We start from the raw sequence: 27,266 nt of genomic DNA on the forward strand, positions 1-27,266 counted from the left end.
AATGCAAGTCTATGGCAAAGGGCGTGACGACCCCCACGCCCCCTCCCATAGACTTGTATTGACAGAGCGGGCCGAGACGTCACGAGGGGCGGAGCCGTGACATAACGATGCTCCGGCCCCTGTATTGTCCCTCATTATGTGAAGAGCGAACTCGCTCTTGCGCAGTAATGATAGCGGGGTGCTGCAGCAGCGATCCCCGGGGTCCCAGGCAGCGGAACCCCGGCGATCTGACATCTTATCCCCTATCCTTTGGATAGGGGATAAGATGTCTAGGGGCGGAGTACCCCTTTAAGGACCAAGGGCGGGGACCGGATGGGGGTGACTGCTGATATCTATCAGCAGGCACCCCGCGCAAATGCCCAGGAGGGTCATCAGAATGTGAATTCACACTTGCGATTTGCGGCTATTCCGGGTCATACGGGTGTATGGTGACCCGGTGACCCGGAATATAACGGGGATCGCGGTTGTCCAAGACACCCACAATCCCCCTGAACTGATAGGAGTGATGTGGCAGGGGTGCTACCCCCTCCTATCCCTGCTATTGGTGGTCTAGACGTGACCACCAATAGCAGATCGGGGGCGGGGGGGATTTACTTTCGGTTTCCCCGTTCTGCCCACCCACAATAGGCGGGGCAGAACGGGGAACCGACAGAGGACCGGCGCCGACGTCCACTTACCCCACGGGCGAGGCTAGTTTTGCAACAGCTGGAGGTCCACAGTTTGGAGATCTCTAAATTGTAGCCCTACAGATGTTGCAAAACTGCAAATTCCAGCATGCCCAAACAGCAAACAGCTGTCTCGGCATGCTGGGAGTTGTTGTTGTGTACCTCCAGCTGTTGCATAACTATATCTCCCAGCATGCCCTTCGGTGATCAGTACATGCTGGGAGTTGTAGTTTTGCAACAGCTGGAGGCACACTGGCTGGTAAATACTGAGTTAGGTAACAGAAACTAACTGAAGGTTTTCCAACCAGTGTGCCTCCAGCTGTTGCAAAACTACAACTCCCAGCATGTACTGTCTGTCAGTGCATGCTGAGAGTTGTAGTTTTGAAACAGCTGGAGGTTTGCCCCCCCCCCCTCCCCATGTGAATGTACAGGGTACATTCACACATGCAGGTTTACAGTAAGTTTCCTGCTTCAAGTATGAGCTGCGGCAAATTTTTCGCCGCAGCGCATACTCCTAGCGGTAAGCTCACTGTAAACCGCCGCCAGTGTGAATGTACCCTAAAAACACTACACTAACACAAAATAAAGGGTAAAACACTACATATACACCCCCTTACACTGTACCCCTCCAATAAAAATAAAAAATGTCTTGTACGGCAGTGTTTCCAAAACGGAGCCTCCAGCTGTTGCAAAACAACAACTCCCAGCATTTCCAGACAGCCACTGACTGTCCAGGCATGCTGGGAGTTTAGCTACAGCTGGAGGCTCCCTGGTTAGGAATCACTGGCGTAGAATACCCCTATGTCCACCCCTATGCAATCCTTAATTTAGTCCTCAAATGCGCATGCGCTCTCTCACTTCGGAGACCTGTCATATTTCAAGGAAACAGTTTAGGGCCACATATGGGGTATTTCCGTACTCAGGAGAAATTGCACTACAAATTTTGGGGGACTTTTTCTCCTTTTACCCCTGATGAAAAAGAAAAGTTGGGGTCTACAACAGCCTGTTAGTGTAAAAAAAAAAAAATGTACACTAACATGCTGGTGTTGTCCTTTACTTTTTATTTTCACAAGAGGTAAAAGGAAAAAAGACCCCAAAAATTGGTAACACAATTTCTCCTGAGTACGGAAATACCCCATATGTGGGCGTAAAATGCTCGGCGGACGCACAACAAGGCTCAGGAGTGAGAGCGCACTATGTACATTTGAGGCCTAAATTGGTGATTTGCACAGGGGTGGCTGATTTTACAGCGGTTCTGACAAAAACGCAAAAAAAAAAAAAATACCCACATGTGACCCCATTTTGGAAACTACACCCCTCATGTAATGTTATAAGAGGTACAGTAAGCATTTACACCCCACAGGGGTCTGACAGATTTTTGGAACAATGGTCCGTGAAAATGAAAATTGTAATTTTTCATTTGCACAGCCCACTGTTCCAAAGATCTGTCAAACGCCAGTGGGGTGTAAATGCTCACTGCACCCCTTATTATATTCTGTGAGGGGTGTAGTTTCCAAAATGGGGTCACATGTGGGGGGTCCACTGTTCTGGCACCACGGGGGGCTTTGTAAACACACATGGCCCCTGACTTCCATTCCAAAGAAATTCCCTTTTCAAAAGCTTAATGGCGCTCCTTCTCTTCTGAGCATTGTGGTGCGCCAGCAGAGCACTTGACGTCCACACATGGGGTATTTTCATACTCAGAAGAAATGGGGTTACAAATTTTGGGGGGTAATTTTCTCCTATTACCCCTTGTAAAAATGTAAAATTTGGGGGGAAAAAACTGCATTTTAGTGAAAAATTGTGATTTACACATCTGACTTTAACAAAAAGTCGTGAAATACCTGTGAGGTGTTAAGGCTCCCTGTACCCCTTGTTACATTCCTTGAGGGCTGTAGTTTCCAAAATAGTATGCCATGTTTTTTGCTGTTCTGGCACCATAGGGGCTTCCTAAATGTGACATGCCCCCCAAAAACCATTTCAGAAAAACTCACTCTCCAAAATCCCATTCTCGCTCCCTCCCTTCTGAGCTCTCTACAGCGCCCGCCGAACACTTGACATACACATATGAGGTATTTTCTTTCTCAAGAGAAATTGGGGTACGAATTTTTAGAGGATTTTTTTCCTTTTACCTCTTGTAAAATTTCGAAAACTGGGTCTACAAGAACACGCAAGTTGAAAAATGAAGATTTTGAATTTTCTCTTTCACTTTGCTGCTATTCCTGTGAAACACCTAAAGGGTTAAGACACTTACTGAATATCATTTTGAATACTTTGAGGGGTGCAGTTTTTATAATGGGGTCATTTGTGGGGTATTTCTAATATGAAGGCCCTTCAAATCAACTTCAAACCTGAACGGATCCATGAAAAATTCCGATTTTGCTAATTTGGAGAAAAATTGGAAAATAGCTGCTGAACTTTGAAGCCCTCTGATATCTTCCAAAAGTAAAAATATGTCAATTTTATGATGCAAACATAAAGTAGACACATTGTATATGTGAATCAAAATATTATTTATTTGGAATGTCTATTTTCCTTACAAGCAGAAAGCTTCAAAGTTAGAAAAATGCTAAATTTTAATTTTTTTCATCAAATTTTGGGATTTTGGTGAGAGAAGAAATGGTGAGAGTATCGACAAAATTTTACCAATAACAAAGTAGAATATGTCACAAAAAAACTATCTCAGAATCAGAATGATTGATAAAAGCATCCCAGAGTTATTAATGCTTAAAGTGAAAGTGGTCAGATGTGCAAAAAATGCTCTGGTCCTACAGTGTAAATTGGCCTGGTCCTTAAGGGGTTAACATAGTGGTACATTTTTGTCAATACTTTCATCATTTCTTGGTGAAAAATTCCACAATTTAATGAAAATGTTGAAAATGTTGCATATGTTTAACATACCAAATAAATTCAATATTACTTCACCTATACAATATGTCTACTTTATGTTTGCATCATAAAGTTGACATGTTTTTACTTTTTGAAGAGATCAGAGGGCTTCAAAGTCCAGCAAAAATTTTCGAAATTTTTTGCAGCAAAGTTCAGCAGCAAATTTTTTAAAAAAATTTCAAAATCAGAATTTTTCAGGGAGAAGTTCAGATTTGAAGTGGATTTGAAGGGCCTACATATCAGAAATGACCCCATTATAAAAACTGCATCCCTCAAAGTATTCAAAGGACATTCAGAAAGTGTGCTAACCCTTTAGGTGTTTCACAGGAATAGCAGCAAAGTGGAGCAGAAAATTCAACCTTCATTTTTTACACTTGTACTTGTAGACCCAGTTTTTGAATTTTTTAAAAGGGATAAAAGGAGAGAAATCCACCCAAAATTTGTAACCCAATTTCTCTTGAGTGAGGAAATACCTCATATGTGTATGTAAAGTGTTCTGTGGGCGCAATACAGGGCTCACTGCGATAATGAGATTTTGGAGAGTGAGGTTTTTTTTTTATAGTTTTTGGGGGGCACGTCACATTTAGGAAGCCCCTTACGTGCCAGAACAGCGAAAAAAAATACAAACAACTATGGCATACTATTTTGAAAACTACACCCCTCAAGGATCATAAAAAGGGGTACAGTGAGCTTTAACATCCCTCAGGTGTTTGACAACTTTTGGTTAAATTTGGAAGTGTAAATTAATTATTTTTTTCACTAAAATGTAGTTTTCCCCCAAATTTTCCATTTGTACAAGAATAAGAGAAAATGCCCCCCAAAATTTGTAACCCCATCTCTACTGAGTATGGAAATATCCCATGTGTGGACATCAAGTGCACTACGGGCGTACTACAATGCTCAGAAGAGAAGGAGCGCCATTGAGCTTTTGGAGAGAGAATTTGGTTGGAATAGAAGTTGGGGGCCATGTGCGTTCACAAAGCCCCCATGGTGCCAGAACAGTGGACCCCTCCACATGTGTCCCCATTTTGGAAACTACACCCCTCACAGAATTTTATAAGGGGCGCAGTGAGCATTTACAACCCACTGGCATTTGACAGATCTTTGGAACAGTGGGCTAAGCAAATGAAAAATATTTTTTTTTTCATTTCCATGCACCACTGTTTCAAAAAAATTTCAGACACCTGTGGTGTGTAAATGATCACTGTACCCCTTGTTACATTCCGTGAAGGGTGTAGTTTCCAAAATGGGCTCACATGTGGGGGGGATCCACTGTTCTGGTACCATGGGGGCTTTGTAAACACACATGGCCTTCAATTTTGGACGCATTCTCTCTCCAAAAGCCCAATGGCGCTCCCTCTCTTCTGAGTATGGAAATACCCCATATGTGATGTAATGGGGTTACAAGTTTTGGGGGGCTTTTTTTCAATTTTCCCTTGTGAAAATGAAAAATGTAGGGCAACACCAGCATTTTAGAAAAAAATATATGTATGTGTTTTTACATTTTCACATCCAACTTTAACAAAAATTTGTCAAACACCTGTGGGGTGTTAAGGCTCACTCTACCCCTTGTTACGTTCCGTGAGGGGTGTAGTTTCCAAAACAGGGTCACATGTGTGCATTTATTGTTTTGTGTTTATGTTAGGAGTACTGTAAAATGAGCCACCCCTGTGCAAATCACCAATTTAGACCTTAAATGTAAATGGTGCTCTCTCACTTCTGAGCTATGTTGTGCACCTGCAGAGCACTTTGCATCCCCATATGGGGTATTCCAGTACAAACTTTTTTTTTACTTTTACCGCTTGTGAAAATTAAAAGTATGGGGAAACACTAGCATGTTAGTGTAAATTTTTTTTACATAAGGGGTAAAAGGAGAAAAATCCCCAAAATTTATAACACAATTTCTCTCGAGTACAGAAATATCCCATATGTGGCACTAAACTGTTGCATAGAAATACATAGTAACATAGTTCATAAGGTTGAAAACGACCAGCGTCCATCAAGTTCAACCTATATCCCTAATGAGTCCCTACTGAGTTGATCCAGAGGACAGAAAAAAACAATCATATTAGAGGTAAAAATTATTTCCCGACTCCAAATATGGCAGTCAGAATAAATCCCTGGATCAACTTTCTTTCCTCCAAACGTAGAGGATGCCCTCTTGTTATAGATACAGTCCTAGGTATACATAGATCATGGGAGAGATCTCTGTAGGGTCCACTGATATATTTATACATAGTTATTAGGTCGCCCCTAAGCCTTCTTTTTTCTTAACTAAATAACCCTAATTCCGATAATCTTTTTGGGTACTTTAGTCTTGCCATTCCCCGTTTTACTCTGGTTGCCTGTCTTTGAACCCTCTCCAACGCCACTATATCTTTCTTGTACACTGGTGCCCAGTACTGTACACCGTATTCTATGTGTGGTCTGACTAGTGATTTGTACAGTGGTAGAATTATTTCCTTGTCGTCGGCATCTATGCTCCTATTGATGCACCCCATGATTTTATTTGCCTTGGCAGCAGCTGCCCAACACTGACTAAATTTACTGATAACTCAGACTCCCAAGTCTTTTTCCATGTCAGTCGTCCCAAGTGTTCTCCCATTTAATACATAATCCCAGCCTGGATTTTTCTTCCCCATGTGCATTACCTTACATTTATCAGTGTTGAACCTCATCTGCCACTTCCCAGCCCTAACCTCCAACCTATCCAGATTCATTTGTAACAGTGCACTGTCCTCTATATTGTTTACCGCTTTACAGAGTTTAGTATCCTCTGCAAAGATTGCTACTTTACTATTCATAGAAACAATAGAATGTGTCGGCAGATAAGAACCATTTGGCCAATCTAGTCTGCACAATAATCTAAATACTATGAATAGCCCTGGCCCTATCTTATGTGAAGGATAGCCTTATGCTTATCCCATGCTTGTTTACACCTTAAGGACCATGGACGTGTATACATGTCCAGGCTGAATGCACGTTCCGCCATTAGGACGTGTATACTCGTCCATGGCTCTCGTGGGTGCTGCCCAGTGCACCCACGAGATTGCAGCAGGGACTCGGCTGTAACACACAGCCGGGACCCTGTCGCAATGCCGGGACCTCTGTCTTTCCTGCAGCACGATCACGGGGTGCTGTGTGTAATCCCCGGCAGGCGGGGACCTGCCTTACTGCCGGGACAGAAGAAAACTTTGGTCCCGGCAGTTTAACCCTTACAGCTCGCGGTCGACCGCGAGCTGTAAGGAGTTTTGACAGAGGGAGGGGGCTCCCTCTGTCTCTCTCCTGTAGCACCCCGCAACTATTGTGGGATGCTGCTTACCTGGGCAGCTGGGGGTCTGTACTAGGACCCCCAGGTCTGCCCCGGTTATTGCCTGATTGGACGTGCCTGAGGCACGTCCTGATATGCTGCCTGCTAGTGTAAAACTGGCAGGCAGCATATAACTGCAATGTTTTGGAATACTAAGTATTCCAAAGCATTAAAAAAAAGTGTAAAAAATATAGAATAAATAAAAGTGTAAAAAAAAAAGTGTAAAGACAATAAATGTAAAAAAAAGGTGTAAAAAAATGTTAAAAAGTGTAAAAAATAATAAAAATACATTTATTAAATAAATATAATCAAAAATAAAAATGCATAATGTGTAGGATCCCACGGCGCACATCCGCAGCATATTACATGCTGCGGATGCCTGCCAGCAGTCACGATAATGAGCTCCCTGCTGTGGTTAGGTAGCTTTGTGTGTCCACTCATAGCGGCGGATTTCCTGCCGGCAGTCATGAGCAGACACACTGAGCTACCCAGCCCCAGCAGTGATCTCGCCCCTTGTGACTGCTGCCGGGGGCATCTGCAGTGTGAAATAAGCCGCGGATGTGCTCTGTGCCCCTACACTGCGTCCCGTTCATACTGCGTTTGTGCAGTGTTAGAGGTATCCGTCAGCATCACGTCAAAAAGAGTGATGCTGACGTATACTGTAGCAGCTCCATTCATTTCTGAATGAGACTGCTACAGTATACATTGGCATCCCTTTTTTGACACGACAACGGACACCTGTACTGCAGAAACGCAGTATGAATGGGGACTATTCATATAATGATGCCCTGAAAGCCAAAGACGGTCAAGCAACCAGATATAGCCTAAGTATGGGTACTGCCCGGGATGAACAAGGTGATAAAATATGGGGCGTATTTCCTCCATTTCAAAGCAACTTACCAAAATGATGTCCCACAAATAAAGAATTTGTGGGAAAAAAAGCTAATTTCTATTTTTTCCACTGACTTTGAAATAATTCTAGCCACACAATAAGGGCTCAACGTACTCACTTTTGCCCCAGGTGAATACTTTAGGGGGCGTAGTTTAGTAAATAGGGTCACTTCTGGGGGTGCGGTATTGTTCTGACAGCTAGAATGCTTTGCAAGTTGAAGTGCGGCCCATAATTTGTATAATGATATCCTGAAAGCCAAATGGGGCTCCTCTCCTTTTGGGTCCCACCATGTGACCATGCAACCAAATATGGTCTAAGCGGGGGTATTACCGAACATGGGACAAACAGCGTAATAAAATATGGGGCGCATTTTCTACTTTTCAGATGCAATGTACAAAAAATATGTCCCACAAATGATGCAATTGTGAAAAAAAAAGAAAATTTAAATTTTTCCACTGATTTTGTATCCATTCCAGCCACACAAAAAGGACTCAAAGTACTCCCTTTTGGTCTAGATGAATACTTTAAGGGGTGTTGTTTCCAAAATGGGGTCACTTGTGGGGGTTCTGTATGGTTCTGGCAGCTAAAACCCTTTGCAGGCATGAAGTGCAGCCTACAATCCATTCTTCCTAAAATGATGCCCTGAAAGCCAAATGGCGCTCCTCTCCTTCTGGGTCCTACCATGCGGCCAAGGAACCAAATATGGCCTAAGTGGAGATATTTCCAAACACGGGCCGAGCAGCTTAATAAAATATAGGGTGCATTTCTTGCAATATCAGAAGTGATGTACAAAAAATATGTCCCACAAATGATGCATTTGTGAAAAAATGCAAATTTCAAGTTTTTAACACTGACTTTGTAATAATTCCTGCCAAAAAACTATGGTGTTAAAATACTCACTGTACCCCCTAGCGAATACCTTGAAGGGTCTAGTTTTTAAAATGGGGTCATTTGGGGGGTGTTCCTATGTTCTACCACCTTCAAATTTCTGCAAACCTTGCATAGCACATAAAAAAAGATGTACTTTTCAAATTTTCAAAATTTCAAGTTAAATTGTAAGGCTTCTAATTAATTAAAAATGTGAATAAAAAAAAAAAATACTGTCAAAATAAAGTAGACATCTGAAAGTATAAGTTTCATAAACTATTTGGTCAGTAAGTATAAATATATGCAACCTATTAGTGTTAAAATAGCAAAAAAATCTAAATTTTTCTTTCATGATTTCATGATTTTTTTGCATTGTAAAAAAAAAACTACAAATGATAATCGGCTTACTTTTACTATGTACATGAAGGACAACTTATGACAAAAAAACAGTGTCAGAACTATCGTGATTGGCAAAACTTTACCAGAGTTATTCTCTAATAAAGATCTGACATCTTATCCCCTTATCCCCAGAGCAAACCTATGCTGCTCTGGACAGTTCCTGACATGGACAGAGGTGTCAGCAGAGAGCACTGTGGACAAGACAAAAAAAATCAAAAAGAAAAGAATTTCCTCTGTATCATACAGTTGCTAATAAGTACTGAAAGGATTAAGATTTTTAAATAGAAGAAATTAACAAATCTGTTTAACTTTCTGGCACCAGTTAATTAAAAAAAAAGTTTTCCTCCGGAGTACCCCTTTAATCACCTCCCTGTGTAGGCAGCTTACACTTTACTATTCACAGTTACTTTATTTAAATTCTATATCATGTATATTGTTCTATGATGTTTGGTGATGTGACTTAGTAAATAAATAAAATGCAAAAGTAAATAAAATTTGAAACCAAAGACTTTCCTATATAATTGTCCTCCATTTACCTGAACAACTGAAAATGAATGATCATCAGGTCAGCAATTGCTTGGCCAACACAGCCATACGTATTTCAGTCCATATTGGCTATTTTAGTTTCCTAAACCGACCATACAGGATTTATGGCACAGCAAACTATTTTCGAGCTTTCTTGTGCATTGCTTTTATTAGAGGATTTCTACTGGGACAACAGCCAAATAGACCAATTTGATGCACTGTATGGAATATGGTCTGAGCACTAACAGGCTGACCCATATACCCCTTCAACCTCTGCAGCAATACTGGGGCACTCATACGTCTATCAACCAAAGACAACCTCTGGATAAGATACTGAGCATGTGCACTCCACTTCATTGGTCAACCATGGTGAGGCCTGTTCTTAATAAAACCTGTCCTCTGAAACACCGGTATGGTAAATCTTCTTATTGCCTAGGTATTCTTTACATAAATAAGCAATTCTTTTTTCATAAGATCTTCACAGCGTTCTTTACCATGAGGTGCAATGTTGAACTTTCAGTGACCAGTATTAGAGATTGTGAGACCAATAATACCAAATTTAAGACAACTTCTCCCCATTCACACCTGAGACCTTGTAACATTAACCCTTTAACGACCATGGACGTAAATGTACGTCCTGATGAGGAGGTACTTTGCGCACCAGGACGTACATTAACGTCCTGTACATGACCGCAAGCATCGGAGTGGTGCTCGCGTCATGCACTGCAGGTCCCGGCTGCTATCAGGTAATGGCCGGATATGGTGGACATCAGCGATCGCGCTGATGTCTGCCATTAACCCCTCAGATGCTGTGATTAATACAAATCACGGCATCTGAGGCAATGCACGTGTTTAAATGGATGATTGGATCACCCGGGGCACTCCTACCATCTTAAATAATATGGCCATCTCCAAAGGTCTTTTGCTCTGGTCTGAGATCGAGCAGACTAGAGCAGAAGATCACCAATAATACTGATCAGTGTTATGCCCTATGCATAGCACTGAACAGTATTAGCAATCAAATCATTGCTATAGATAGTCCCCTATGGGGACATAAAAAGTGTAAAAAAATAAATAAATTAAAAACGTCAATGTGAAAAATCCCCTCCCTCAAAAATGTAAATTTTCCCTTTTTCCAATTTTTTGTCACATTTTATAAAAAAAGAAATCATAAAAAGTGATTTCAAAGTTTCATATACGCAAATGTGGTATTGATAAAAAGTAAAAATGACAGTGACTATTTGTGTTTGATGTCAGAAGATGCGACCTGATGCATTCTCTTCGTTTTGATTGTGTTCCCTGTTGTAACACGGTAAACCTTTAATAAAAACTTTAATATGGAAAAAAAATAAAAAATAAAAAAAATGTAAAAAATGAGCCCACACAGAGACGCATATACAGAAAAATAAAAAAGTTATAGGTGGTCAAAATAGGGCGATTTTACACATACCGATTTTGTACAAAAAAAGTGAATATTTTTTTTAAAGCAGTACAATAATAGAAAAGTATGTAAAGATAGGTATCATTTTAATCGTATTGACCCATAGAATAAAGAAAACATGTTATTTTTACCAACACGTTTAGAGTGTGAATACAAAACCCTCCAAAATTTGCTAAATTGTGGTTTTCATAAAAAATTTTTTTTTGAGTTTTCTGTACATTTTATGGTAAAATGAGAGGTGTCATTTACAAAGTACAATTGGTCAAGCAAAAATCAAGCCCTCATATGGGTCTGGGTATGGAAATATAAAAGAGTTATGGGTTTTGGAAGGCGAAGGTGGAAAAAATGAAAACACAAAAATAAAATTTGCCTGGTCCTTAACCCCTTAAGGACCAGGCCATTTTACACCTTAAGGACCAGAGCGTTTTTTGCAATTCTGACCACTGTCACTTTAAACATTAATAACTCTGGAATGCTTTTAGTTATCATTCTGATTCCGAGATTGTTTTTTCGTGACATATTCTACTTTAACTTAGTGGTAAAATTTTATGGTAACTTGCATCCTTTCTTGGTGAAAAATCCCAAAATTTGATGAAAAAAATGAAAATTTTGCATTTTTCTAACTTTGAAGCTCTCTGATTGTAAGGAAAATGGATATTCAAAATAAAACATTTTTGGGTTCACATATACAATATGTCTACTTTATGTTTGCATCATAAAATTTATGAGTTTTTACTTTTGGAAGACACCAGAGGGCTTCAAAGTTCAGCAGCAATTTGGAAATTTTTCACAAAATTTTCAAACTCCCTATTTTTCATGGACCAGTTCAGGTTTGAAGTGGATTTGAAGGGTCTTCATATTAGAAATACCCCATAAATGACCCCATTATAAAAACTACACCCCCCAAAGTATTCAAAATGACATTCAATAAGTGTATTAACCCTTTAGGTGTTTCACAGGAATAGCAGAAAAGTGAAGGAGAAAATTCACAATCTTCATTTTTTACACTCGCATGTTCTTGTAGACCCAATTTTTGAATTTTTGCAAGGGGTAAAAAGGAGAAAATTTTTACTTGTATTTGTAGCCCAATTTCTCTCGAGTAAGAACATACCTCATATGTCTATGTTAATTGTTCAGCGGGCGCAGTAGAGGGTTCAGAAGGGAAGGAGCGACAAATGGTTTTTGGGGGGCATGTCACCTTTAGGAAGCCCCTATGGTGCCAGGACAGCAAAAAAAAAACACATGGCATACCATTTTGGAAACTAGACCCCTCGGGGAACATAACAAGGGGTAAAGTGAACCTTAATACCCCACAGGTGATTCACGACTTTTGCATATGTAAAAAATAAAAAAAAATGTTTTACCTAAAATGCTTGGTTTCCCAAAAATGTTACATTTTTAAAAAGGATAACAGCAGAAAATACCCCCCAAAATTTGAAGCCCAATTTCTCCCGATTCAGAAAACACCCCATATGGGGGTGAAAAGTGCTCTGCTGGCGCACTACAGGTCTCAGAAGAGAAGGAGTCACATTTGGCTTTTTGAAAGCAAATTTTGCTCTGGGGGCATGCCGCATTTAGGAAGCCCCTATGGTGCCAGAACCGCAAAAAAACCCCACATAGCATACCATTTTGGAAACCAGACCCCTCGGGGAACGTAAAAAGGGGTAAAGTGAACCTTAATACCCTACAGGTGTTTCACGACTTTTGCATCTGTTAAAAAAAAAAAAAAAATTCTTACCTAAAATGCTTGGTTTCCCAAAATTTTTACATTTTTAAAAAGGGTAATAGCAGAAAATACCCCCCAAAATTTGAAGCCCAATTTCTCCCGCTTCAGAAAACACCCCATATGGGGGTGAGAAGTGCTCTGCTGGCGCACTACAGGTCTCAGAAGAGAAGGAGTCACATTTGGCTTTTTGAAAGCAAATTTTGCTCTGGGGGCATGCCGCATTTAGGAAGCCCCTATGGTGCCAGGACAGCAAAAAAAAACACATGGCATACCATTTTGGAAACTAGACCCCTCGGGGAACGTAACAAGGGGTAATGTGAACCTTAATACCCCACAGGTGATTCACAACTTTTGCATATGTAAAAAAAAAAAAAAAAAAAAATTTTACCTAAAATGTTGGTTTCCCAAAAATTTTAGATTTTTAAAAAGGGTAATAGCAGAAAATACCCCCCATAATTTGTAACACAATTTCTCCCGAGTACGGCGATACCCCATATGTGACCCTAAACTGTTGCCTTGAAATACGACAGGGCTCCAAAGTGAGAGCGCCATGCGCATTTGAGGCCTAAATTAGGGATTGCATAGGGGTGGACATAGGGGTATTCTACGCCAGTGATTCCCAAATAGGGTGCCTCCAGCTGTTGTAAAAGTCCCAGCATGCCTGGACAGTCAGTGGCTATCTGGTAATACTGGGAGTAGTTGTTTTGCAACAGCTGGAGGCTCCGTTTTGGAAACAGTGGCGTACCAGACGTTTTTCATTTTTATTGGGGAGGGGAGGGGGGCTGTGTAGGGGTATGTGTATATGTAGTGTTTTTTACTTTTTATTTTATTTTGTGTTAGTGTAGTGTTTTTAGGGTACAGTCGCACGGGCGGGGGGTTCACAGTAGTTTCTCGCTGGCAGTTTGAGCAGCGGCAGAAAATTTGCCTCAGCTCAAACTTGCAGCCGGATACTTACTGTAATCCTCCGCCCATGTGAGTGTACCCTGTACATTCACATTGGGGGGGGGGGGGGGGGGGGAACATCCAGCTGTTGCAAAACTACAACTCCCAGCATGTACGGTCTATCAGTGCATGTTGGGAGTTGTAGTTTTGCAACAGCTGGAGGCTCCGTTTTGGAAACGGTGGCGTACCAGACGTTTTTCATTTTTATTGTAGGGGTATGTGTATATGTAGTGTTTTTTTACTTTTTATTTTATTGTGTGGTAGTGTAGTGTTTTTAGGGTACAGTCGCACGGGCGGGGGGTTCACAGTAGTTTCTCGCTGGCAGCTTGAGCTGCAGCAGAAAATTTGCTGCAGCTCAAACTTGCAGCCGGATACTTACTGTAATCCTCCGCCCATGTGAGTGTACCCTGTACGTTCACATTGGGGGGGGGGGGAACATCCAGCTGTTGCAAAACTACAACTCCCAGCATGTACGGTCTATCAGTGCATGCTGGGAGTTGTAGTTTTGCAACAGCTGGAGACACACAGGTTGTGAAACACCGAGTTTGGCAACAAACTCAGTCTTTTGCAACCAGTGTGCCTTCAGCTGTTGCAAAAGCTACAACCCCCAGCATGTACGGACAGCGGAAGGGCATGCTGGGTGTTGTAGTTATGCAACAGCGGGAGGCATACTACTTTGGCTGGGGATGCTGGGGATTGTAGTTATGCAACAGCTGGAGACACACTGGTTTGCTACTTAACTCAGTGTGCCTTCAGCTGTTGCAAAACTACAACTCTCAGCAGTCACCGACAGCCAACGGGCATGCTGGGAGTTGTAGTTATGCAACCACCAGATGCACCACTACAACTCCCAGCATGCACTTAAGCTGTTTGTGCAAGCTGGGAGTTGTAGTTACACAACAGCTGAAGGTACATTTTTCCATAGAAAGAATGTGCCTCCAGCTGTTGCAAAACCATAAGTCCCAGCATGCCCATAAGTGCATGCTGGGAGTTGTGGTGGTCTGCCTCCTCCTGTTGCATAACTACAGCTCCCAGCATGCCCTTTTTGCATGCTGGGAGCTGTTGCTAAGCAACAGCAGGAGGCTGTCACTCACCTCCTGCTGCTGCTGCTTGATCGCCGCACAGGTCAGTCCCGCCGCCGCCGTCGTCGCTCCTGGGGCCCCGATCCCAACATTAACGCCGGGGATCGGGGTCCCCAGCACCAGGGGTGCACGTCCCGCACCCGCTCACGTCCTCCGGAAGAGGGGCGGAGCGGGTGCGGGAGTGACACCCGCAGCAGGCGCCCTGATTCGTCGGCCGGTAATCCGGCCGACGAATCAGGGCGATCGTGAGGTGGCACCAGTGCCACCTCACCCCTGCAGGCTCTGGCTGTTCGGGGCCGTCTCTGACGGCCCCGATCAGCCAGTAATTCCGGGTCACCGGGTCACTGGAGACCCGATTGACCCGGAATCGCCGCAGATCGCTGGACTGAATTGTCCAGCGATCTGCGGCCATCGCCGACATGGGGGGGCATAATGACCCCCCTGGGCGATATGCCGCGATGCCTGCTGAACGATTTCAGCAGGCATCGGGCACCGGCTCCCCTCCGGCTAGCGGCAGGGGGCCGGGAAAGGACAGGACGTACTCCTACGTCCTCGGTCCTTAAGGACTCGGAAACGGGGGCGTAGGAGTACGTCCATTGTCCTTAAGGGGTTAAAGGGGTACTCCCGTGGAAAACTTTTTTTAATTTAATCAACTGGTGCCAGAAAGTTAAACAGATTTGTAAATCACTTCTATTAAAAAATATTAATCTTTCCAGTACTTTTTAGGGGCTGTATATTTAAGAGAAATCCAAAAAAGAAATGCATTTCCTCTGATGTCATGACCACAGAGCTCTCTGCTGACCTCTGTTGTCCATTTTAGGAACTGTCCAGAGCAGGAAAAAATCCCCATAGCAAACATATGCGGCTCTGGACAGTTCCTAAAATGGACAGCAGAGGTCAGCAGAGAGCACTGTGGTCATGACATCAGAGGAAATGCATTTCTTTTTTGGATTTCTCTTTAGCATACAGCCCCTAAAAAGTACTGGAAGGATTAAGATTTTTTAATAGAAGTGTTTTACAAATCTGTTTAACTTTCTGGTACCAGTTGATTTAAAAAAAAAAAAGGTTTCCAAAGCAGTACTCCTTTAACCTCCTCAGGACACATGTCGTACCGGTATGTCATGGGACCCTGGTACTTAAGGACCCATGACGTACATGTACGGGCGTGGGAATTTCGGTCCCTGCCACGCAGCAAGCAGGGATCGGACCGGGGTGACTGCTGATATCGATCAGCATTCACCTCGTGCAAATGCCCAGGGGGTCATTAGACCCCCCCCATGTCGGCGATCAGCGTAAATCGCAAGTGAATTCAAACTTGTGATTTGCGTCTTTTCCGGTGATGCGGGTCACAGGTGACCAGCTGACCCGGAGATACAAGGTGATAGGGGGTGTCTCCTGTATCTATGGGGAGGTGGCGATTTAGTCACCCCCCCCCCCCCCCCCCAGGATCGCTGCTATTGGCTATCGTCCGGCCAATAGCAGATGGCAGGGGAGGAGTTAACGGCATCTTCCCGCAGCTGGCTGAGTTCAGTCAGTGGTCAGAGCTGCTGGAGGAAGCCAGGGACCCCCCCCCCCCCCCGTTTGCTGGGTTGGAGAACCCACAGAAGAAAAGAAGCCCCCCATAGATCAGGTAAAGAATACAGACCAGGAAAAGGTAGGGTAAAAAGTTCAAAAAAAGTTCAAAAAAATTCCCCCCTGACCCCCTAATAGGTCCCAAAGGGTCCTCTGCAGTTTTTTCAGTGAGACCCGGGCCCTATTAGGGGTTCAGGGCGCAGCGATTTGCCCCCATTTGTTTTCTGGCCGCAGCGCTCCCCCCCCCCCCTATTTAACGGTGTGTGATTTTGAATCCCACACAGTTATAGGTAAAGTTACACCAAACACACAACACCCCCCCCCCCCCCCCCCCGTCACTGTAGAAAAAAAGGCGAAGGCTTCTTCGGCAGTGGAGGCATACGCTTTTCTTGCCTCCGACTCCGAATCGGTCAGTGAGGACGATGAAGTTCCTACATTCCTTTGTTCTTCATCGTCCTCCTCATCATCTAGTACTGATGATGAGTCACCTGTCACCTGCCAGTGTAAAAAATGAAGATTTTGAATTTTCTCCTTCAATTTGCTGTTATTCCTGTGAAACGCCTAAAGGGTTAACAAACCTTTTGAATGTAATTTTGAATACTTTGAGGGGTGCAGTTTTTATAATGGGGTCATTTGTGGGGTATTTCTAATATGAAGGCCCTTCAAATCCACTTAAAACAGAACTGGTCCCTGAAAAATTTTGAGTTTGAAAATTTTGTGGAAAATTGCTGCTATACCTTGAACGCCTCTGATGTTTTCCAAAAGTAAAAACATGTCAACTTTATGATGCAGTCATAAAGTAGACATGGTGTGCATGTGAATCCATATATAATTTATTTGGAATATTAATTTTCCTTATAAGCAGAGAGCTTCAAAGTAAAAAAATTCAAAATTTTCAATTTTTTCATCAAATTTTGGAATTTTTCACAAAGAAATGAGTATCGACAAAATTTTACACTAACATAAAGTAGAATATGTCATGAAAAAACAATCTCAGAATCAGAATGAAAGGTAAAAGCATCCCAGAGTTATTAATGCTTAAAGTGAAAGTGGTCAGATGTGATAAAAATGGCCGGGTCCTACAGTGAAAATTGGCTGGGTCCTTAAGGGGTTAAGGACAAAATGGGCTTGGTTCTTAAGGGGTTAACGATTGGGCCAAATTCATATCAATTGGTGCCAGAAAGTAAAACAGATTCTATAAAAAAAATATCTTAATCCTTTCAGTACTTATCAGCTGCTGCATACTACAGACTACAGAGGAAGTTGAGTTGTTCTTTCCAGTCTCACATTTCTGTCTGCTGACACCTCTGTCCGTGTCCGGTACTGTCCAGGAACCAAACCCACGGGCCTACTGTCCAGGAACCAAACCCACGAACCAAACCCACGGGCCTTAAATGCCCACCAAAACTTTGTTAGCCAACTGGCTTTTACAAGTGTTGGCGCATCTGCATGGGCCCATTCTCTCTTGATGATGACACAACATGTAGAGTGGGCACACACACTGTCTTTAAACATTGATTTTTGTGTTTGTTTGGTGTTAGGTTGAATGGTAGCTACTGCAGATTCACTGACACTTGTAAAAGCCAGTTGCGTAAGAATATATTAATTACCAACATCAATACATTGGATTTAACAAACACTCTTAGTATATCACAATAAAAGTGAAGTTTTAGGGGTGGGCGTTTAATAGGGGTTCTTTACCACGGGCTTAGGCACATGGGTTTGGTTATTGTTCAATTTGTCCCCTTACTCACCTTGTCTGAACTGTTCTTGAGTACAATAAAATTCCCATAGCAAACCTTTACTGCTCTGGACAGTTCCTGACACAGATAGGGGTGTCAGCAGAGAGCATTGTGGTCAGATTGAAAAGAACTTATACAAATTTTTGTGGAGCATACAGCAGTTCATAAGTACTGGAAGGATTAAGATTTTTAAATAGAAGTAATGCACAAATCTGTATAACTTTCTGGCACCAGATGATTTGGAAAAAAAAATATTATAATAATTGTTTTCCACCGGAGTACCCCTTTAAGGCTGTACTTTCTTTTGTTACCAAGATTTAAACATTGACGGCTGTGTGATGAGTTGTTTTGGGGCAACACTACATAAAACACTGCTATAAGGCTGTGCACTCACTACTTTACATTGAGGCAGAGTGTCCCATGAAAAGATATTATATATTTACAAAAATGTGAAGGGTGCACTCACATATGTGAGGTACTGTATATACAGTGTGGGCCATTTATATGGATACACCTTAATAAAATGGGAATGGTTGGTGATATTAACTTCCTGTTTGTGGCATATTAGTATATGTGAGGGGGGAACTTTTCAAGATGGGTGGTGACCATGGCGGCCATTTTGAAGTCAGAAATTTTGAATCCAACTTTTGTTTTTTCAATAGGAAGAGGGTCATGTGACACAAAAGAAAAACAATCATGTGCTTGGTTTTAACCTAACTTTATTCTTTCACGAGTTATTTACAAGTTCCTGACCACTTGTAAAATGTGCTCAATGTGCTGCCCATTGTGTTGGATTGTCAATGCAACCCTCTTCTCCCACTCTTCACACACTGATAGCAACACCGCAGGAGAAATGCTAGCACAGGCTTCCAGTATCCGTAGTTTCAGGTGCTGCACATCTCGTATCTAATAGCATAGACAATTGCCTTCAGATGACCCCAAAGATAAAAGTCTAAGGGGAACAGATCAGGAGACCTTGGGGGCCATTCATCTGGCCCACGACAACCAATCCACATTCAAGGAAACTGTTCATCTAGGAATGCTCTGACCTGACACCCATAATGTGGTGGTGCACCATCTTGCTGGAAAAACCCAGGGAACGTGCCAGGTGCGAGCATTCCTAGATGAACAGTTTCCTTGAAAGTGGATTGGTCATCGTGGGCCAGTTGAATGGCCCCCAAGGTCTCCCGATCTGACCCCCTTAGACTTTTATCTTTGGGTTCATCTGAAGGCAATTGTCTATGCTGTGAAGATAAGAGATGTGCAGCACCTGAAACTACGGATACTGGAAGCCTGTGCTAGCATTTTTCCTGCGGTGTTGCTAACAGTGTGTGAAGAGTGGGAGAAGAGGGTTGCATTGACAATCCAACACAATGGGCAGCACATTGAACACATTTTATAAGTGGTCAGAAACTTGTAAATAACTCATGAAAGAAGAAAGGTACGTTAACACCAAGCACATCATTGTTTTTCTTTTGAAATTCCCAATAAGTTTGATGTGTCACATGACCCTCTTCCTATTGAAAAAACTAAAGTTGGATTGAAAATGTCCGACTTCAAAATGGCCGCCATGGTCACCACCCATCTTGAAAAGTTTTCCCCCTCACATATACTAATGTGCCACAAACAGGAAGTTAATATCACCAACCATTCCCATTTTATTAAGGTGTAGCCATATAAATGGCCCACCCTGTATTTATCATATACAGAAAACAATACTTTTTTAATTGTATTACGTTTGAATTGGTAATAAATGCACCGTATAATTGTAGAATGTCCAGGGTACTTGAACAATTGACAATGCCAAACAGACCTAGTGTATGCTATGTATATATGTATTAGATTATAAATCTGCCCAATATGTCAACTACTTGACATATTCCTTGCAGTAAGGAGCAAGTAAACCTTTTTTGTTAACATAATGGTCCAATGTCACCTCTTAAACAAACTGCCTATTGCCCATACACACGTCTGTAAATTACAATATTTATTGTCTCAAAATGATAAATGATTCTAAATGTTGTACATGTTCTTGGCAAGGTAATTTAAAAATATGGTAACATTATATCACATCCTCTGGAATCCATTGGAGTGCTGGGCTTAAAGGGGTACTCCGCCCCTGGCATCTTATCCCCTATCCAAAGGATAGGGGATAAGATGTTAGATCGCCGTGGTCCCGCTGCTGGGGACCCCGGGGATCGCAGCTACGGCACCCCGCCATCATTACTGCACAGAGCAAGTTCGCTCTGTGCGTAATGACGGGCGATGCAAGGGCCGGAGCAGCGTGACGTCATGGATCCGCCCCTCATGACATCACGGCCCGTCCCCTTAATGCAAGTCTGTGGCAGGGGGCGTGATGACCGCCACGCCCCCTCACATAGACTTGTATTGACGGGGGCGGGCCATGATGTCACGAGGGGCGGAACCGTGACGTAACGATGCTCTGGCCCCTGTATTGCCCGTCATTACGTGCAGAGCGATCTCGCTCTGTGCAGTAATGATAGCAGGGTGCTGCAGCAGCGATCCCCGGGGTCCCCAGCAGCGGGACCCCGGCAATCTGACATCTTATCCCCTATCCTTTGGATAGGGGATAAGATGTCTAAGGGCGGAGTACCCCTTTATATTTAAGTTAAAATATGCTCAGACAGCAGGATCTTATGCATTCTCCCATTCCAGTTAATGTACCAAACACAGCACACATTATAATCAAGGTTACTGCCCCTCCAACAGATTACTTTAATAGTCAGACAGGTTTGGTCAGCAACACATAGGCAAATAAGTAGCCAAATCAGCAGACAAAGGAATACACTAAGGACACAGATGGTAAAAACCGAGAGGGGAGGATATTACAAAATTAGAACCAAAATCTTAAAGGGGTTATCCACCATAAGGTGATTTTAGTACTTACTTGGCAGACAGTAATGGACATGCTTAGGAAGAATCTGTGCTTGTCTTAGGGCTAAATGGCTATGTTGTGAGATTACCATTACACTGTGGCTAACTTTTTGTAAACTGGTATTTCCTGTTTGATTTTTCTTTTTTGCCTACAAATTCCATAATTCCATTTTCCACCCTCCCACACATCAGCCACCCCACCCAATGAAACATAAATTAACTGCATCCATTCAAAAGACCTGGGATTTTCAATTAGGGTGCCTACAGGAAAAATCCTAGGAAAAATCTGAGACAACAGTTATTTTGTATGCCGTTAAAAATAAATATTGGGATGAAAATCACAGAAGAATTGTGAGAAAACCGTCACACACAGGTACAGACACTATATTATGAACTACACCAAGTTTACAGCCCCTGTAGCATAGTCAAATGAAAAAAATCCTGGAATACCCCTGTAAGCAAAGCAAGTATAGTACAAAATCAGCAGACAAGAGAATAGTCAAAATACAAAGAAAAAGGTCAGATTAGGTCAGAATATTACTAATGACAGCGGCCCCTAGAAGAGATCAGAGGTGGCACTGGACCCTCTGTAAATTTGTTACAGAAGGAGGATGAGAAAGTAGGAGCTGGGGGAGATTTAGTGATGGAATTGGTTGAGTTATCACAGGAAGAGATAGGGATCCAAAAAGACATCCAACACAAAGATGGCTACTACCACTATGATGATGACCAATCATGGCAGAGTCAAATGGATATGGAACAAAAAGGCCCTTGAAAATACTGGCAAGGATCGCAAGCCGGTTGTCTCGTTGCTTCACTGATTACAGCTATATTGTGAACATGAAGCAAAGAGATACTGTATAGCCACACTTAGGAGGTATCTTACTAGAGGGATGTAAAATTGTCCTTCTCTCAAGAGAAGCTTTTCAACCAGATTGCCATTGCTTTCCGGGCACATGCCTTCCGGGAAGGGGCGAGGGCTGGCAATGGGTTGTTGCTCCTTGCTTTTGAGTCACCACTGCTAACGCTCCAACATGTAGCAGCATCCAATTTACTTTTGTTGTTTTTGCAATTCTCTATTTTCACTTTTGATAATAACTCATTTAGGATTACAGGATGACAAAGTTTTTACATCCAATAGGCTGACAAAGATCATGAACTGCAAAGAGAAGTGCACCAGCAGCACCTAAACAAACCTTTCTCCAGCAGATAAACTGAGCCTAGACCCAATGGGCTTTTAGTAAGGAGATTGGTTTATTAATAAGATTTGCTTCAGTTTGCAATGAATGTACTTTCTAGGCCGCCCTCCAGTATGGCTTCCGAGTGGGTATTCAGTGTAGCAGGAGGTGATGGATTTAGGACCCTTTATTGAACAATATTGTCTGCTAAAAACATTAGAAAACTCATGTTTGTTAAAATGAAAACAGGCATGCATTGGTGAGTATTTTAAACCATTGTTCCTGATGTGGCTCTAGATAAATATATATTTATACATATATTTTTATAATGTATATACATACACACATATTTTAGCAAACTTTAAAGGGTTGTCTACATTATTATTTAAACATTTTTCTATAGCCTGTTATTATGAAAAATAAAAATTGCGATACAAATGGTATATTTACCTGTCTTATCCCTATCTTTTTCAGCACTGCTTCTATGGTCCTTACAGCTGAATTTGTTTTTACAAATTCAGCAATGACATGGCGGTATATAGAGATGAGCGAACTTTTCAAAAATTCGATTTGGCTGATTCGCCGAATTTTCCGAAAAAGTTTGTTTCGATCCAAATTTTTTTTGCGGCAAATCTATATTAAAAAAGGCTATTTCTAGCCTACATACAGCATCTATAGGGGTATAGAACACTTTGCTGTGTTCTAAAACGCATATGGAGTGTGCTGGGGTAGTGAAATAATACTGTTATTCAGAATCACATGCAGATTACCGGCATCGCTTTTAGAATCACTGCCACACAGCAGCACAATGACAGAGCCTGGTGGTGGCATCAGTGTCAGGAGACTATATAGTGACTGAATAACATAGCGTGGAGGTGTTGGCAACATGAGGACACCATATAGTGGCTGAATGGCACAGTGTGGAGGTGTTGGCAGCATGAGGACACCAAATAGTGGCTGAATGACACAGAATGGAGGTGTTGGCAGCATGAGGACACCATATAGTGGCTGAATGGCACAGTGTGGAGGTGTTGGAAGCATGAGGACACCATATAGTGGCTGAATGACACAGCTTAGAGGTGTTGGCAGCATGAGGAGACCATATAGTGGCTGAATGGCACAGCGTGGAGGTGTTGGCAGCATGAGGACACCATATAGTGGCTGAATGACACAGCTTGGATGAGGCTGAAGCATGAGGACACCATATAGTGGCTGAATGACACAGTGTGGAGGTGTTGGCAGCATGAGGACACCATATAGTGGCTGAATCACACAGCATGGACATGTTGTCAGCATGAGGAGACCATATAGTGGATGAATGGCACAGCCCGGAGTTGCCAGCAGCATGAGTAGGCACTAGGCCTTCACAATCCCTAAGATTAAAAGATGAATTAAGAAATTTAAACCGAAGATTTTGGATAGCGGGTGCTACCTATGAGAAAATTTGAAATTACCAGACCCAGGCCCAACAGCGGCATCAGTAACCCATATATTGCCTAAATGACAAAACCTGTAGTTGGCTGATGCACGAGTACACACCAGGGCTTCACAATCCTCGCCCAAGAAACACCACAATTTTAGAAATGTTTTAAAAAGATGTTGGATAGTGGGTGTTACCTATGAGAAAATTTGAAATTACCAGGCCCCACAGCGGCATCAGTAACCCATATATTGCCTGAACGACCCAGCCTGGAGTTGGCTGATGCACGAGTACACACCAGGGCTTCACAATCCCTCCCAAAAAACACCACAATTTTAGAATTTTTTTAAAAGATTTTGGATAGCGGGTGCTACCTATGAGAAAATTTGAAATTACCAGACCCAGGCACCACAGCGGCATCAGTAACCCATATATTGCCTGAATGACACAGCCTGGAGTTGGCTGATGCACAAGTTCACACCAGGCCCAGACCCAGGCCCAGCAGCGCCATCATTTTTTGATTTGAAATTTAAAACAACCTTTGCGTGTCCTGGACCCCAGCGTGTGGGTACGAAGGACCAAATCCAACAAGCCGCCACAGGGCTCATGTGGCCGTGAGATTTAGGCAAAACGTCTCCATTGCCCTGACCGGCCATTGTTTCAAAGACTTCTCGCCAAGGCAAACCATTTGAAGAACAGCATGACACCGCCGTTACCTGCACACATGGTATGCTGAAGGGCCACTGAGACTTGTCCGGACAGTGGAGGCTTAAGACACAGTGGAGGATGTGGAGGCGGAGTAGCACACTGTCGCAGGACCAACGGGCTGACAGAGTGTAGCAGTAAGCAGCATTGAGTAAACACCAGGGCTTCAGAATCCCAAAGAAAAAACAACCATTTTTAAAATAATTTTAAGAATATTTAGGACAGCGGGTGCTACCTATATGTTGCTACCTATGAGAAAATTTGAAATTCCCAGACCCAGGCCCAGCAGTGCCATCAGTAAACCATATATTGCCTGAATGACACAGGCTGGAGTTGGCTGATGCATGAGTATGCACCAAAGCTTCACAATCCCTAATAAAAAAGACAAACATTTTTGACGAAAAATTTTACCTAAAATTTAGGACAGCGAGTGCTCTCTATATACTACCAGAATGACGCAGCCTGGAGTTGGCTGCAGCATGAGGAGACCATTGAAATGTGTGATTTTTTTATTTGAAATTTTAATCATAATTTGTGTCCCGAACCCTGCCGTGTGGGTACAAAGGACCTAATCTCACAAGCACCCACAGGGCTCATGTGGCCGTAAGATGTAGGCGCAACGTCTCCATAGCCCTGACCGGCCATTTTTGGTTTTTGTACCTTTGTTTAAGAACAAGCGTCCAGAAGACTCTATAATGCAGGATAGTGGACCACCAAAAGACATTCTTCTATAAAATAATTTTTTATGAAATAAAGAAGCAGAATTCATCCCTCTGCGTATTTTTTTTGAAAATTTTACTTAAAAAATCCCACGCAACAATTGTTTAATGGTGTAATGGTTATTATTGTGGAAAATTCAAGTTTATTACTGTGATAATCAGAAAATTTGAAAAAAGAAACACTACCCAAGAGTGTTTAATAACCCCATACATTGCACCATAAATGTTGAAATTTTAATTAAGCATGCATGTATGTATTTCAAAAATTCTAAAATTAAAGGCCCAAGCCCAGAAGCATCATGAAGTCAAGTAGTTCCTGAAAGACACAGGAGCAGTCAGTGTCACGATCCCGGCTGGTAGGAGGTGGATTCTCTGTGCCAGAGAGGGATTGGCGAGGACCGTGCTAGTGGACCGGTTCTAAGTCACTACTGGTTTTCACCAGAGCCCGCCGCAAAGCGGGATGGTCTTGCTGCGGCGGTAGTGACCAGGTCGTATCCACTAGCAACGGCTCAACCTCTCTGACTGCTGAAGATAGGCGCGGTACAAGGGAGTAGACAAAGGCAAGGTCGGACGTAGCAGAAGGTCGGGGCAGGCAGCAAGGATCGTAGTCAGGGGCAACGGCAGGAGGTCTGGAACACGGGCTAGGAACAAACAAGGGAACGCTTTCACTAGGCACAAGGGCAACAAGATCCGGCAAGGGAGTGCAGGGGAAGTGAGGTATAAGTAGGGAGTGCACAGGTGGAAACTAATCAAGGTAATTGGGAAGATTGGACCAGGCACCATCATTGGTGCACTGGCCCTTTAAATCGCAGAGACCCGGCGCGCGCGCGCCCTAGGGAGCGGGGCCGCGCGCGCCGGGACAGGACCGACGGAGAGCGAGTCAGGTACGGGAGCCGGGGTGCGCATCGCGAGCGGGCGCCACCCGCATCGCGAATCGCATCCCGGCTGGAGGCGGTGCCGCAGCGCACCCGGTCAGTGGATCTGACCGGGGCGCTGCAGCAACGAGGATGAGGCGAGCGCTCCGGGGAGGAACGGGGACCCGGAGCGCTCGGCGTAACAGTACCCCCCCCCTTGGGTCTCCCCCTCTTCTTGGGGCCAAAGAACCTGAGGACCAAAAACTCAATTTTTCCGTGATGAGGTCCGAGGCACATTAGGAGGGGTTCCGTGCGGTAACGCACGGCACAGTCCAATCTTTCATTGTTAACACAATTGATGTAGAGGGGTCTGGCGAGACTGGTCACAGGGACGTTGAACCTGTTGATAAGAGAGGCCAAAAAAAAATTTCCTGCAGATCCGGAATCCAAGAAGGCCATAGTAGAGAAGGAGAAGGTAGAGGCAGATATCCGCACAGGCACAGTAAGGCGTGGAGAAGCAGAGTTGACATCAAGAACTGTGTCACCTTTGTGCGGAGTCAGCGTACGTCTTTCCAGGCGGGGAGGACGGATAGGACAATCCTTCAGGAAGTGTTCGGTACCGGCATAGTACAGGCAAAGATTCTCCATGCGGCGTCGTGTCCTCTCTTGAGGTGTCAAGCGAGACCGGTCAACTTGCATAGCCTCCACGGCGGGAGGCACAGGAACGGTTTGCAGAGGACCAGAGAAGAGAGGAGCCGGGGAGAAAAAACGCCTCGTGCGAACAAAGTCCATATCCAGGCGGAGCTCCAGACGCCATCCGGAAAAACGCATGTCAATGCGAGTGGCAAGATGAATGAGTTCATGTAGGTTAGCAGGAGTTTCTCGTGCGGCCAGAACATCTTTAATGTTGCTGGATAGGCCTTTTTTAAAGGTCGCGCAGAGAGCCTCACTATTCCAGGACAACTCGGAAGCAAGAGCACGGAACTGAATGGCGTATTCGCCAACGGAAGAAACACCCTGGGCCAGGTTCAGCAGGGCAGTCTCGGCAGAAGAAGCTCGGGCAGGCTCCTCGAAGACACCACGGACCTCAGCGAAGAAGGACTGGACTGTGGCTGTGGCAGGATCATTGCGGTCCCAGAGTGGTGTGGCCCCAGACAAGGCCTTTCCAGAAAGGAGACCACGGCAGAGTCTAGAGTCCCCATCAAATTTGTCCGGCAGGGACAAGCAGGGGTTAGGAGCGGCCGGTTGCTGCGGAGGAGTTGCAGGAGCCGGCGGAGGAGATGGTTATTGCAGCTGCTGTGTCTGTGACTGAAGTTGCTGTATCTGCGGCAGCAGCTGCTGTATCTGAGACTGAAGTTGCAGAGTCACGGTGGTCAAGTATGCCAGCTGGTGATTTCGTTGGGCAATCTGTCGGGCTTGCTGGGCGACCAGTGTGGGGAGGTC

At 43.5% G+C, this 27,266-nt stretch overlaps 1 long non-coding RNA gene across 1 annotated transcript in view; it reads right to left on the minus strand.

Annotated features, from left to right (window-relative positions):
- Positions 1-22,263: 22,263 nt before the first annotated feature.
- LOC130276909 (uncharacterized) overlaps positions 22,264-27,266 on the minus strand; it is a 125,750-nt gene continuing 120,747 nt past the window's right edge. Inside the window, exon 3 of the long non-coding RNA XR_008845293.1 lies at positions 22,264-22,332. This is a non-coding gene — a long non-coding RNA (uncharacterized LOC130276909). The remainder of the gene's footprint in view (positions 22,333-27,266) is intronic.

This window comes from Hyla sarda, chromosome 6, assembly GCF_029499605.1.
Source record: "Hyla sarda isolate aHylSar1 chromosome 6, aHylSar1.hap1, whole genome shotgun sequence".
Classification (NCBI taxonomy): Eukaryota; Metazoa; Chordata; class Amphibia; order Anura; family Hylidae; genus Hyla; species Hyla sarda.